The 16,114-nt window shown below is 39.5% G+C and overlaps 1 protein-coding gene and 1 long non-coding RNA gene across 13 annotated transcripts in view; one reads left to right on the top strand and one right to left on the bottom strand.

Annotated features, from left to right (window-relative positions):
• LOC147115199 (uncharacterized) overlaps positions 1–16,114 on the top strand; it is a 59,403-nt gene that overhangs the window by 7,951 nt on the left and 35,338 nt on the right. The window contains exons 2-3 of one of the 2 annotated variants that reach the window (XR_015079088.1): positions 7,406–7,504; positions 11,524–12,234. This is a non-coding gene — a long non-coding RNA (uncharacterized LOC147115199). Of the gene's footprint in view, positions 1–7,405; positions 7,505–11,523; positions 12,235–16,114 lie in introns of those variants that run through there. The other variant, XR_015079087.1, reaches the window with a different exon arrangement.
• The window catches only part of cyribb (CYFIP related Rac1 interactor Bb), a 210,522-nt gene that overhangs the window by 192,030 nt on the left and 2,378 nt on the right, over positions 1–16,114 (bottom strand). The gene's annotated exons all lie outside the window — the stretch shown is intronic.

The raw sequence follows: 16,114 nt of genomic DNA, 5'->3' as shown, positions 1-16,114 counted from the left end.
GAATAAAGATATAAGGGAAACATTGAAACGAAATAAAAAGGCATACACTAACTACATAGACAATAAAGGAGTGGATGACAAAAGGGAATGTGAAGAGGTTAGGAAAGATGTAAAAAAAAACAATTAGGAAGGCAAAGAGGAACTACAATATGAAATTATCAAGGAATATAAAATGTAATAAAGTGACAGGAAATGACAGCAAAATGGCAGAAATACTGAACTGTTATTTGCCTCAGTATTTATCAGGGAAACTAACAGGGTGGACATGACATTAGAAGAAGAGGAGATCAAAAAAGATACAACATTTAATATAGAAACTAGGGAGATAATTAATAAACGAAATCAAACTTAGAGACGATAAAATCCTTTGTCCGGATGGATTGCATCCGCGCATACTAAATGAAGCTAGGGAAGAGATAGCAGTGACGCCATTCTATAAATTCAATAGAAAAGGAAATAGTGCCAGAGAACTAGCGTACAGCTAATATTATTCCTATATTTAAAAAGTGATATAGAACAAATCAAGGGAGTTACATGAACATCAGTGGTGGGAAAGATACTGGAATATTTACTCAGATGTAATAGAAAAACATCTAGAAAATTAAAATATAATAAAGAACAGTCAGCACAGATTTCAAAAGGGAAGGTCATGTTCGACCAACCTTATTGAATTCTTTTAAGTAGTAACAGAAAGAATAGAGAAGGCCAATGTAGTAGATGGAATATACTTGGATTTTCAAACAGCTTTCAATAAAGTATCGCATAGTAGACTCACGACTGAGGTCAGAGCACGTGGTGTCATGGGACAAGTAGCAGAATGGATAGCAAGCTAGCTACAAAACAGAAAGTAGGAATTAAAGGTATAGACTCAGACTGCCGGAAGGTGGAAATAGAATCATAGAATGATACAGTACAGGAGTAGGCCCATCGTGCTTGGGCTGGCTCTTTGAAACAGCTATCCAATTAGTTCCACTCCCCTGCCCTTTCCCCATAGCCTTGCAATTTTTCCCCCATTCAAGTATTTATCCAATTCCCTTTTGAAAGTTATTATTGAATCTGCTTCCACCACCGTGATGTTCCACAGGGATCAGTGGTGGCACCACTCTTGTTCACTATTTACATAAACAATTTAGACGCGGGAATCTGAAGTACAATTTCAAAATTTGTGCATGACACCAAATTGGGGGGTTTAGTTAATACAGAGGAAGACTGCGGCGAAATACAGTAACATGTTAATAAACTTGCAGAATGACCATGTAAATGGCAAATGAATACCAATATAGGCAAGTGTGAGGTGGTGCATCTTGGTAGGAGGAATAAGGAGGCCACATACTCCTTGGAAAATAAGAGTGTAAATAGAATAGAGGAGCAAAGGAATTTAGGGGTACAGATTCACAAATCATTAATAGTAGCAACATAGGTTAACAAGGCCATAAAAAATGCAAACAAAGCACTGGGGTTCATTTCTAGAGGAATAGAATTGAAAAGCAGAGAAGTTATGTTAAACTTGTATAGAACCTTGGTTAGATCACGCTTAGTGTACAGTACACTACTCTGGTCTCCATATTACAGAAAGGATATAGAGGCACCAGAGAAGGGGCAAAAAATATTTACTGGTATGACACCGGAACTAAGAGGTTATAATTATCTGGAAAGACTGAACAGGCTGGGGCTCATTTCTCTCGCAAAGAGAAGGCTGAGGAATGACCTAATAGAGGTCTTTAAAATTATGAAAGGGTTTAAAAGGGTAGACGTAGAGAAGATGCTTCTTTTTGTTTCGTCATCTGCCCTAACATCTCCTTATATGGCTTGGTGTCAAATTCTTTACATAAGAACATATAAGAAATAAGAGCAGGAGTAGGCCATACGGCCCCTCGAGCCTGCTCCACCATTCAATAAGATTGTGGCTGATCATCGACCTCAACTTCACTTTCCCGTCCGATCTCCATATCCCTTGATTCCCCTAGAGTCTAAAAATCTATCTCCGCCTTGAATATACTCAAAGACTCAGCATTCACAGCCGTCTGGGGCAGAGAATTCCAAAGATTCACAACCCTCTGAGTGAAGAAATTCCTCCTCATCTCGGTCTTAAATGGCCTACCCCTTATCCTGAGACTATGCCCCCTAGTTCTAGACACTCCAGCCAGCAGAAACAACCTCTTAGCATCTACCCAGTCAATCCCTTTCAGAATCTTGTATGTTTCAATGAGATCACCTCTCATTCTTCTAAACTCCAGAGAGTATAGGCCCATTCTACACAATCTCTCATCATAGGACAGCCCTCTCATCCCAGGAATCAATCTAGTGAACCTTCGTTGCACCGCCTCCAAGGCAAGTATATCCTTCCTTAGATAAGGAGACCAAAACTGTGCACAGTACTCCAGGTGTGGTCTCACCAAGGCCCTGTACAATTGTAGCAAGACTTCCTTACTCTTATACTCCAACCCCGTGCAATAAAGGCCAATATGCCATTTGCCATCCTTATTGCTTGCTGTACCTGCATGCCAGCTTTCTGTGTTTCTTTCATGAGGACAGCCAAATCTCACCAAGCACCAACATTTGAAAGTTTCTCATCATTTAAAAAATGTTCTGTTGTTCTATTCTTCCTACCAAAGTGAATAACCTCACATTTCTCTACATTATACTCCATCTGCCACCTTACTGCCCACTCACTTAGTCTATCTATATACCTTTGCAGACTCTGTTCTCCTCACAGCTTACTGTCCCACCTAGCTTTGTATCATCAGCAAACTTGGATACATTACACTCGGTCCCTTCATCTAGGTCATTAATATAGATTGTAAATAGCCGAGGCCCCAATACTGATCCTTGCGGCACCCCACTAGTTACAGCCTGCCAACCTGAAAGAGATCCATTTTTTCCTACTCTCTGTTTTCTGTCCGTTAACCAATCCTCTATCCATGCTACTATCCATATTACCCCCGACCCCATGAGTGTCTTTGATAACACTCCTGTGAAGCATCTTGGGACATTTTATTACATTAAAGGTGCTATATAAATATATAAGTTGTTGTTTCCACTTGTGGGGGAGTCCAAAACTAGGGACCATAAATATAAGATAGTCACCAATAAATCCAATAAGGAATTCAAGAGAAACCTCTTTACCCAGAGGGTGGTTGGAATGTGGAACTCGCTACCACATGGAGTAGTTGAGGCAAAGAGCACAGATGCATTTAAGGGGAAGCTAGATAAACACATGACAGAAAAAGGTTAGATGATGTAGGATGGGTGAGGCTCGTGTGGAGCATAAACACCAACAGACAAGTTGGGCTGAATGGCCTGTTTTTGTGCTGTAAATTTGATGTAAAGTACAAAACAACATATCCGCTGATTCTCCGTAAGAAATACCATAGAAGATCCACTATTAATCTTTTTTTTTTAAATATATCTAGAATACATTTTAATCATACATCAGGCATTATGCATGTAAAGTTCACCCTAGTCATATTCTTCAAACAGCAAAAAAAACAATTAAAACAGAATTCTATATCTATCAGCAGTCAGCAAAATCTATTAAGAAAGAAGCAGAAACTCAAAGAATCTAAAACCTTTTGACCACAATAAATTGGAAGTCTATAACTATGGGAAGTGACAAAAATATACCATTAAAAAAACTGAACCAATCATTCAAAATAGTTTTTCAAACATTTTTCTTTTCCCACAAACTTAAGCACTAAGATTCAAAAGGTTTCTTGTAAAATTAAAATATACATATTTCACAGGAATATGATTATAAAATATAATTATAAAATGGTCTTTGAGTACCTGAATATTTTAATTTGGAGTACTAACCTCTCTCAAAAGCCTAGTTTGCACTGATATTTTTCTCAGAACTACCTGCCAGTTAAGGGAGTTAACAAGTACACTATAATGCTGAAATCTGAGCATGTGCAAAAGTTGGTACAAACAGGATTTCTAAATTTTAAGTAATTAATTTTCACTTGATTGAGAGCCTAGCTCAGAGCAAAAAGGTATGATTACAGCATGTGTAATTATATAATCTTTATTTAAAACAAGAATTTGAAAACAATAATGATTTGTTTGCTTGTTTTTCCAAATGATGATTTGAAAACAAGCTGGAAGATGATTTTAAGAAACCTTTGAGTAAAAGTTTCAGATGAAAATGATCATGTGTGTGTCTCTTTTACTTTTAGAGATACAGAGAAAGACACAGGAGGCGATTGTAGCACCTGTGTTTTGTTTATACGGAGAATTAAAAATTTGTTTTTCTACAGAAATATTTAATTAAGCAGCTGTGTTTGTTATTTATATATCACACTGCAGTGGGATAGAGGAAATACTATTTATTTTCCAAGAACCAATCAATAAACATTGGCTCATTATCTCGAGAAAGTCTTACAAACTTCTTCCCAAAATCTTGCTCTGAAGTTGTGCACTATGAACGCACTCCACATCCCAGCCCCCAACAGCGGTTTGATCGCTGACTCACAGCGAGCAACACCATGCAAGGTCCACATTTATATAGACTAAAATCGGTTCAGGAAGCATACAAGTCCTGTCCATCACACCACACTTGTCAACTGGATCATAGTCATGCCCATGAAGATTCAAAATCTTGCTTGTGTCATTTACAAATGATTCACTCATATTCAAATTTCTTCCACCCAATTCCATCAGAATGGGATTGATTCATATTCAAATTTATTAATTTTCATGAAACAGCAAACCATCAGAACTGAACAGCAGCAAACTGAAATAAGAGTACAAATAAACTTACACTTGTACTATATTTTATTCCTCAGTTAGAACCATAGAAGTTTATTGCATAGATGGCCATTTGGCCAAGCATGTCTCTGGCAGCTCTTTTGTTAGACACTAATCCTGCCCTGCTCTCATCCCATATTTTCTTCTGCTACAAATATTTGTCCACTTTTCCCTTAAAAGATGCAGTGGTGTCTGCCTCAACTATACCATGTGGCAAAGTATTCCATGCTCCAATAATTTTCTCCATACAGACATTTCTCCTACCTCCTCACTCTCAGTAATAATTGTAAATTGATGACCACTCATCAATTACTCCGTAATCAAAGGAAATAATCTTTCCCTATTCATCCTATCAAAGCCTTTCATAATTTTAACAACCTTAATTAAATCTCCTTAGCCTTCTCTGCTCCAGTGGAAAACATCCCAATATATCAAGTCTCTCCTCATAACCACAGTTTCTTCTCCAAGGTATCATCTCAAGTGAATGGCTTTAATGTCCTTCTGTAATGGAGTGGCCAAAACTGTACACAGTGCTCTAACTATGGCCTGACCATTTCCTTGTACAAATGTTCTTACCTCTTTGCTCTTTAACTCTATGCCTGTATTTAAAAAGCCCCAAATGGCATTGGTCTTTTTATGGCTTTATCTACCTGCACTTTCAAGGAATTATGTATTTAAACACTCAAGTCTCTTTGTTCATTCACACCCTTCAGTGCCTTTCTATTGGGTGTATATTCCTTGTTTTTCCTCGCAAAATGCATTAACTCACGCTGCTAAGCATTAAATTGCATCTGCCACCCATCTACCCATTCCATTAATCTATCCATGTCCTCCTGAAGTTGTTTTCATTGTCCATCTCACTGTTTGCCAAACCCCCTAATTTTATGTCGGCAGCAAATTTCAATATTATGTATTGTGCTCTCTATTGCCAAGTCCAAATCATATACACCACTTCCAACTCTTCTCAAGCTGAGCAACACCCTTAACCTGAATTCTACTTTTTGTCTATCAAACAACTTTCTTTCCCCGTTTCTACATTTCCTCTTATACTGCATGCCTACATTTTTGTAACAGAACTCAAGATTTCCTCTGAACCAATGTTTCAAAAAATTCTATTGAAATTACTTTATTTATATACCATTATTTTCTATTTACTTGTCACTTTAGCCTCCTTGATTCCGTTCTGATGTCCTGACTTTGTTCAAAGCCAGCCGGCCTTCGGGATGAAGTTTGCCCTTCTCCCCTTCATTACTAAAGGATCTATTAAATTTACATTTTACACTGCTACTCATTCCCTCCTTGTGCTCTTTCTGACTGCACCCATATACCTCAGCCCACCTTTGACCTTCAGCACTGCAATCTCCACTCTCTGCTCCTCTTCCACAGCCTGACCTCAGTCTTCACTGCAGCCAACAACCTCTCCTCTTTGCCATCTTCCCTACAAGATCACAGCTCTCTCTTACATTCCCCACCTATACTACAGGCCCTCTGTCATAACTCTCTCCCAGATCCTCACCTCCCACTAGCTTCACCCCAAAGAATTATCACCACCTCTATTCCCTCCCCTAACTTCAGTCTCTCCAATTATCCAACCCCAGCACACCTGCAGACTCCAGCACAAACACCCAGCACCTCACCCAGAAATGAGATACATGGCCAGATAATCTGTTTTCGGTGGCATTGGTTGAGGGATATATATTGGCCAGGAGACCATCAGAACTCATCTGCTCTTTGAATAGTGCCATGGGATCTTTTGCATTCACTTGAAAGAGCAGACGAGGTCCCCATTTAACATCTCATCCAAAAGACAGCACCTCCAACAGTGTAGCACTCAGTCAGTACTACCCTGAAGTGTCAGCCTGGATTATGTACTCAATTCTGGAGTGGGACTTGAACGCTCAGCCTTCTGACTTAGAGGCAACAGTGCTACCACTGAACCAAAAATGCACCACTTTAGACATTTCTCCACAGGAACTACCTGAGCAGTGGCCTTAAAGGGATGTGCTAACCGAAATAGAATTCAACATCAGCGGTTAAACATGACAATTGTGTTCTAGACTCCAGACTACCATGAGCAAGTGATAAATTAGTATTTTGATAGTAATTTGGCATTCACAATCAAGAGGTTCACGAGTCCACTTGGGTGAGTTATTCAAGGTCTGCTATCACCTATGAAACCATACCCCAGTGTGAATCATCACCTTCCAGAAATGCAGCGAGAAACTTAGAAATCAGTGGTCCAGGTATACACCACTAGGCAGTAGGTACTCTCACACTTTCTGTCAGCCGTGGCTTAGTGGTAGCACTCTCACCTCGGAGGCAGAAGATCATCGGTCAAAGCCCCACTCGAGGAATTCAGGACATAATCCAGGCTGAAACTCTCAGGTGGACATAAAAGATTCAATGGCACTATTCGAAAAGGAGTTCTCCTGGTGTGCTGACAAACATTTGTCCCTCAACCAACACCACTAAAACAGGTTAATTGGTCACTTATCTCATTGCTCTTTGGGTTTTGCCATGTGCAAATTGGTTGCCTGTTTCCCTACATGACAACAGTGATCACACTTCAAAAGCAATTAATTGGCTGTGAAGCGCTTTGGAATGTCCTGAGGTCAAGAAGGGCGCTATCTAAATGCAAGTTATTTCTTTCTTTTACCAGACAGTTTTTAAGTGAAGATTTCAAAGCAGACCTCCAGGCCATCTGCCAGCCACATGCTGCAAGGAAACGTCAAGAGAAAGGGAAGAAAATAACAACCAGGTTAGTCCCCGCCAGTTTGCAATAATATTTAATTGTGTAAAATGTTGAAACTGTGAAATGAATCTGTTTACTTTATAAAAACCACGCAAACAAATTCCTAACGGACACTGTTCAAAAAAATTCTGAATGACGGTAAATACGCAGATATTTGGCATATTCTGCTTAACTCCAAAATTTTAAGTGCTGCCACTGCCTCACATGGAATTAAAAATAAATTCATCATCCATATTTGAATCCCTCATTGTTGAGTCAGCATCTGCAAGTTGCTATGCAACAAATGTAGTCATGTGAAGGCTATATGTTCCTTTTTTCAGAAATGCAAATTTGTTATGGAACTCAGTGGTTTGAATCCTGTGTCTCACACCACCAATATTCAAACCTGAAATGTCATGAGCCTTTAGCATCTTTCTTTTAAAAAGAAAAGTTATTCTTTGCAATAATTTTTCAGTATACAGGTACAAATAGGAAAACCATGCAAGCAGAATTGTGAAATCACCATAAATTACAAATCACTATTGGTAATATTCATGCACAAGTGCTTAATGCATTCGTAGAACATTCCTGTCCACTATTTTAAGAGAGGTTAACCCTATATTTTATATTTCAGACAAATTTAATAACAGTAGTTGTCAATAGCAGTTTCTACAGGCAGAGGTAACTGCTCAGATCTTGCACAATGCACAGCGTCAACAATTCCCATATCCTTAAAACTCTAACCCTAAACAGTAACCATCATCCCCCGCCACCAAGCTACGTTGTCAATAGTGCAGTGCAGGGTGGCTGCGCTGTCAATCCTCACTCCATATTTTTAAATCTCAGGACCATTCTTAATTTAGAATCTCAACGCTCTAAATCTTCATGAGATTTTTTTTTTTTTTAAATACGCCATCGCCCACCATGTGACCAACCAGCACTTAGCTTCCAATGAGCCCCAACATTCACATTGTCCCCACTGTTTCAAAAGCCTCTGGATTTCAAGCAGTCCTAACCTGCCCTAGTTCCCCACCTCTACTAATACAAGGTTAATCCTGCCAGCCACATAAAACAGGGATTCTGAATAATCTTCACATGCACTATATTCTGCCAGTGACACCAGAAATTGGTTTATAAAGCAGGCAGACAAATATCAAGTACTAACAATAATCCCATTCCTGCATCTCTACTGGGAGTGCAGTGGCTTAATAGCCTTACGTACATTACCTCTTACATGTCCCTTATAGCTTAGGCAGGACCAAGAACTCAAGCAGTCTTTACAATCCAATAAGTCATGCTGCTCAGCCTTATGCCTGTAGTCTTCTTGCCATGAGGACTACCCATGTTGTATTTCACAGCTTACTCACCTTATGATGGAAATCTCCAAGCTTTGTATTAGCGTACAACAACGCACGTTTATTTTTTCCTGCTTTATGTCACCTGAGCTATACATTATTCTCTGACCAAAAGGGTGGGCAAGTCTCAATTGATGCTCAAATTCTGGCCTCTTAAAAAAAAATGCATGTGAAAGGCATAGTTGACTTGCCTCCAACTATCTCTCTCAGGCACTGTTTGCCATCTCCACCTGACAACCCAGGCAGGAACTCACTGTCAGAATTGCGGGTGTGAATCCATATCCTATCACTCTTGATGCAGTATGTTAGTACGCCTCATATCTAACAACTCTAATGATGCACATTCATCCCCGTCTCACCGTACAAGGTATTTGAGCAGTTCCAAAGTCCATGGTATAGTGATAGCTCAGCCAGCAGGAGGTTTGTCAGCAGTTTTTACTACTGTGTGATGCAGATTCCAAAAAAGGCCCAATATTTCTTTTACAGATCTGAGAATTTACTAATGGTCTTTTCAATGCAGGATTACGAGTACGACCCTTAAGAAAACATGATTTACAGCAGTCTAGAAACCCCCAAGTTTCTCTAAATTCATTGAGAGAGAGGTTTCTTCAGTTCAAAAGATCCCTCCGGCTAAGTGGTGGTACTCAAACATACAGGATTTCTGAAGATAGGTCAAATAGTGTTCACTATAATCTCACAATATCAGGCAATTTCAAATGATCCTAAGAATTGCAAAAAGCTAATCAAGGTCCAAATAGTCTTAATTACCACTGGATAAGTCAGAGCTGAACTCTGGCAATCCTCTCTTCAAAGTCACCTTCCAGCTATTGAAACATTTCATAGAGGTCCTTACACTCTTCAGTAAGTTAGAGGGCCTCAAGAATTCTTAGTGCCCCAAGGAATCCTGCTATTAACTCAGGGATTGGGTGTATGCATTTTAAAGTGGTCCAATTACCTCCAAGAATACTGGTACAAAGTCATAAATTTCACTTCAGTGTGGTGTCATATTGTATTACAGAAAAATCACCACAATCTGCCTTTTGTACTCATGACTGGAGTTCTCAAGGATACCAATACACTATGAGGTTGCTAAATGATCTAGAGACCATTACAATACATACAATTACATCTCCTAATGCTTTTATTTTATTTTATTCCTGGAGAAGTCCATCATGTCCATATAATATTAATTCACATTGCTGGAAAGTCGAAGCCATAGACAACACCAGTGTCAATCTCAATATCAGTCTGTGATTATTTGGCAGCAGATGCATTTCTAGTAGGGCAAGACCACCATATTAGTTTTTAAACATGTTCTAAAGAGGGCATATTCTGCCACCATAATGGATTACATCTGGAAGAACAACCAAGAATGGTGTCATTCAGTCTCAGTTGTTGTAGACAGTCCTGGAGCTTGAATTTTCCATCATGCTAGTTGAGATAAAGGTCCTCTATTCCCGCTGCTACCTATCTAGATATGTATCAAAGTATTAGTAATTAGCAAAGTAAACTACTTCCTTAGCAATCCATTTTCCAGCATATTTTTTTTTAAAAGGAATATATATCTAACTAGTGTTCCTCAGTGATTTTAAAACTCCTGTCTCTTATTCTTCTGACAAAATAAAGGGATTCACAAAGTTTTAATAACCTGAGAACTATTCCTCGAGACTCTGAATAATGCTAATTGTTCTAGGTAAGCTGCTACTATGTCAGAGAATCTCAGCAGGCCTCCAGCTCAGAGAAGTAGGATGAACAAGTAATCTCTAGTATATACTAAACAGCCTTGGTATTTTCATTAGTTCTAAGGCCTGCAGAACCACTGCCAGTCCGAATTGTTCCTGCATGTTCCTAATTGTTGTAAGAACCCTCTTGCAAAGCTAAGTTTTAAGTGTCAACTTGACTTGGGGTAGCATTTTTGCTTCTGGATCAGAAGTTCAGAGTGCAAGTCCGATTCCTGAATTTCAGCACATAATCTAGGCTGACACTTCAGTGCAGTACTAAAGGAGTGCTGCATTATTGGAGGTGCCATCTTTCAGATGAGAGGTTAAACCAAGCCCTGTCTGTCTATTCAGATTAATGTAAAAGATCCACAACCCTGATCCAATAACAAAGCAGGGGATTCTCCCGGTATCTTGGCCAACATTTATCACTCAACCAACAATAGATTAACTGGCCATTTATCTAATTTTGGTTTGTATGATCTTGCTGTGCACAAATTGCTGTCAATTTACTGAATAACATTACACTGCAAACCATCCTCTGGTTTTATAATCTAGCTAAATAATTCAAATGTAAAATAGAAAGGAAAGAGAGGAAGGTCATGTATTCGGAAGCAAGGCTTCAAGCTGTGGCATCACCTCTTCAGGTCCTTTTCTTACGTCACTGCAGTGACACCACCAAGATTATTCGTACCATGCTAAAAGATCATTTTCATATATTCCTATTTTGTTAATCTTATGTTTCCGATAAGGATGCAAGTAATTAAATGACTATAAAGCACGTTGGCACATCCCGAGGATGTGAAAGGCACTTTGTAAATGACATTTCTTTCTTTCACTGCCCCAACACAATCCAAAAACCTACTAATAAAGGGCAGTTTTACCACAAAATGCTTTCAAAAGTCATGAGAATTCTAAGCTGAGCCAGTTTTGATTTAAAATTCGCAACCAAGCTTTTTTTTGTTTTTCCTAGAGAGAGGAGAACAACCTTATCGGAAACATAAGATTAACAAAACAAGAACATATGAAAATGATCTTTTAGCATGGTACGCATAATCTTGGAAGTGTCACAGCAGTGACGTAAGAAAAGGACCAGAAGAGGTGATGCCACAGCTTGAAGCCTTGCTTCCGAATACATGACCTTCATCTCTTTCCTTTCTATTTTACGTTTTAATTATTGAGCTAGATTATAAAACCAGAGGCTGGAAATTAGAACTAAGCCTATTAGAATATAACCCTTTTAATTCTGGGAGCTGGTCTAATTGGTAGTCACTTTTCTCTGAAGACGCTTAGAGATCAAAGAAAATGTGCTTATCAAAGCATCTCATTCTTCCCACCTTAATAATAGCTATATATATGTATAAAAATGGTGCATCTTTGCACCCTTCATGTGACCATCACATTTCGGCAGCAATGGACATACAATTCATAAGTGAGGAAAACAGCTAGAAACCTCAGTCAAAAGAGCTTATTAATCAAAGAAAGGAGAAGGTGAACCAACCAAATCATTCAAAACACTTTATAATTTAATTTTTTCATCTGACTTTTTTTCCCCTGAGCTTGACAAGTATAGGCTAAAAATAAGGACCCCAACATATCAAAAAACATTTCATAATAACATGCTTAAACTTAAATATTAAATTGTCTTGTGTTTTGAGTACTTCATTAAAGTTTTTACTTGAAAGCCTTAGGCTCTCCGCAGTCTTGCTTCTCATAGAAGTCTCATACACTTCAGATGTCACACTTCAAAGTATTACCAGCTTGTGAAAAAGGAGAAAGAAAGCCAGGCAGATGTTGCCGATTTCTCCTTTGTCTAGTACTTGTTCTAACTATTCTAACAGACCATGTTTACATCACCCTAAAATACTTATGCCTTTCAGATTATTTTTTAATGGATTATAAAACAATTTATAATCCACAGTTTATAAATCCTGAAAAGCAAGAGCTAATTCTGTGATGACGCAGATTGATCTACAAAATTTAAACGAAAGTAGAAGACTCGTTTAAAGGTTAAAAATAGTGGTAAGGCTGGAAGGTTGTAGAAAGCAACAGAAGATGACCAAGGAAACAATAGAGGGCAAAGCAGGAGAATAAAAAAAAACCTTGCAGACGTTATCAAAGATAACAGCAAATATTTATTTTAAGTCCTTGAAAACAAAGAATGTGGTGAAGCAAAGTTAGGTATTGCAACAATAGAGGATAAGGACATGATGGAATGGCTATTTGAATATTTAGCTTTGGTCCTTACAATGGAAGCAAGAACCATGATAAAGATGAGGTACAGGGAAAACTCGAACCAGTGAGGTGGATTTTCAGAAGGCATTTCGAGAAGGGGAGGAAAGCAAAGACATGAATCCGGAACAGAAAAATTGTAATAGATAAACTAACGGGATTGAAGCTAGACTAATATTCAGGTCTGGGTTTTTTTTAACTTAAGCTTATTAAAAAATAGTTGATGAAATGAGGGAAAATTAGAACTTTTCAAAACTCACTGTAATTTGGAGAATCTGATGATAGCAAATGATACACGATTACTCAAAAAATGGAGGAAGAGATAAAGTAACTACAGACCAGTGAGTTTAATGTCAGTAGTGGGAAAATTGTTAGAATCCATCAGGATAGGGTAAATGAGCACCTATAAGCTGATTGTGAAGAGTCAGAATGATTTTGTGAAAGGGGGATCATATTTAACTAATCTAAGAGTTCCTTGACAGAGCCATTCGGGTGGATTTTCAGAAGGTATTTAATGAGGTTATGCACAATAGATTGCCTGCTGAAATTGAGGCACATGGAATTGGTGACAACCTCATAGGAAATTGGTTGGAAAATAGGAACCAAAGAGTTGGGCAACCAAAGAGTTGGGCGAGAGGGACATAACTGGATTTGGGAATGTATATTGAAGTCTGGAGATTATGCCAATCTAGGAGATTATAGCCAACTTTGAAAAGAGCAGAAAATTACAAAAGATCATAGATATATTAAGCAATGGGAAGATGCAGTTTAATGTAGCTAAACATTGGGAAGACCAAAGCCATGGCCTTCAACCCCTGCCACAAACTCTGTACCCTCACCACTGACTCCATCTCTGGTTGAACTAGATTCCACAACCTCAGCGTTTAATTGAACCCTGAGCTGGGCTTCTGACTCCATATCCTCTCCATTACAAAAACTATCTACTTCCACCTCTGTAACATCACCCACCTCTGCCCCTACCTCTGACTTTCTGGTCCTGCATAAAGTTCAGCTCATTCAAAATTCTGCTGCCCATATTCTATCCTGCAACAAAACCTGCTTACCCCTTATCCCCCCTGTCCTAGCTTCCGGTCACCTAATGCTTCACCTCTCCCTATTTTTATAGCCACCTCCAACCCTACATACCCTTTTCCCAAACTCTCTGATCCTCTGATTCAGAGCTCTTATGCAACTCCGCCTCCCTTCACACCGCCACTGGTAGACATCCCTTCAGCCATCTTGGCTCCACATAGATTTCCTTCCAATAAATCCCCCCATCTCTACTCATTTAAGAACCTCCTTAAACATAGAAACATAGAAGATAGGAGCAGGAGTAGGCCATTCGGCCCTTCGAGCCTGCTCCGCCATTCAATGAGATCATGGCTGATCATCCAAATTCAGTACCCTGTCCCTGCCTTCTCTCCATATCCCTTGATCCCTTTAGCCTCAAGAAATATATCCAACTCTGTCTTGAATATATTTAATGAACTGGCCTCCACCGCCCTCTGTGGCAGAGAATTCCACAGGTTCACCACTCTCTGGGTGAAGAAGTTCCTCCTCATTTCAGTCCTAAATGGCTTACCCCTTATCCTTAGACTATGACCCCTGGTTCTGGACTCCCCGGCCATCCGAAACATCCTTCCTGCATCTAGTCTGTCCAGACCTGACAGAATTTTATAGGTTTCGATGAGATCCCCTCTCAATCTTCTAAACTCCAGTGAGTATAAGCCCAATCGACACAATCTCTCCTCATACGTCATTCCTGCCATCCCAGGTATCAGCCTGGTGAATCTTCGCTACACTCCCTCCATGGCAAGAACGTCCTTCCTCAGGTGAGGTGACCAAAACTGCACACAATACTCAAGGTGCGGTCTCACCAAGGCCCTGTACAACTGTAGCAAGACATCCTTGTTCCTGTACTCGAACCCTCTTGCTACGAAGGCCAGCATACCATTTGCCTTCTTAACCGCCTGCTGCACCTGCATGCTTACCTTCAGCGACTGGTGCACAATAACACCCAGGTCTCTTTGCACTTCCCCTTCTCCCAATCTATTGCCATTCAAATAATAATCTGCCTTCCTGTTTTTGCCACCAAAGTGGATAACCTCACATTTATCCACATTATAGTGCATTTGCCATGTTTCTGCCCGATCACCCAACCTGTCCAAATTGTACTGGAGTTTCACGACATCCTCCTCACAGCTTACCCTCCCACCCAGCTTTGTGTCGTCTGCAAATTTGGAGATATTACATCCAATTCCCTCGTCCAGATCATTAATATATATTGTGAACAGCTGGGGTCCTAGGACCGATCCTTGCGGTACCCCACTAGTCACTGCCTGCCACTCGGAAAACGACCCGTTTATTCCAACTCTTTGCTTTCTGTCCGCCAACCAGTTCTCTATCCAAGTCAATACCTTGCCCCCAATCCCATGTGCCTTAATTTTGCACGCTAATCTTATGTGGGACCTTATCGAAAGCCTTCTGAAAGTCCAAATACACCACATCCCCTTATCTATTTTACCAGTTACATCCTCAAAAAATTCCAGTAGATTAGTCAAGCATGATTTACCTTTTGTAAATCCATGTTGACTTTGTCCGATCCTGTCACTGCTTTCCAAGTGCTCTGCTATTACATCTTTTATAATAGACTCCAGCATTTTCCCCACTACCGATGTCAGGCTTACCGGTCTATAATTCCCCGCTTTTTCTCTACCACCTTTTTTGAATAGTGGGGTAATATTAGCTACCCTCCAATCCATGGGTACCGTTCCAGAGTCGATCGAGTTCTGGAAGATGATCAGCAATGCATCTACTATCTCTAGGGCCACTTCCTTAAGTACCCTGGGATGTAGACCATCAGGCCCTGGGGATTTATCAGCCTTCAGTCCCATCAATTTTCCTAACACCATTTCCCTACAAATACTGATTTCTTTCAGTTCCTCCCTTTCATCAGACCCTATGTTCCCCGACATCTCTGGGAGGTTATTTGTGTCCTCCTTTGTGAAGACAGAACCAAAGTATGTATTTAGTTGGTCTGCCATTTCCTTGTTTCCCATTATAAAAAGCCAGCTATGGCCAAATTTTGGTCACTTCTTCTTTGGCTCAGTATCCATTTTTTGATTATGTCACTGTGAAGTGCTTTGGGACATTTTTCTATGTTAAAGGCACTATATAAATGCAAATTGTTGTAACAAAGTACTGTATGAAGTATGCAATGCAAGAATGGCAGATTGTAATACTGTCTAATTGGGAGCGTCATGGCTTGGGTGAACAAAACCATTTAAAAGTTAATTTACAGGTGCAAAAAGCAAATGTGCTACTGAGGTTCA

Source organism: Somniosus microcephalus, chromosome 7 (assembly GCF_052327205.1).
Source record: "Somniosus microcephalus isolate GS21.2 chromosome 7, FLI_Smic_1.0, whole genome shotgun sequence".
Taxonomy (NCBI): Eukaryota; Metazoa; Chordata; class Chondrichthyes; order Squaliformes; family Somniosidae; genus Somniosus; species Somniosus microcephalus.
This window is presented reverse-complemented; position numbering and strand designations above follow the sequence as displayed.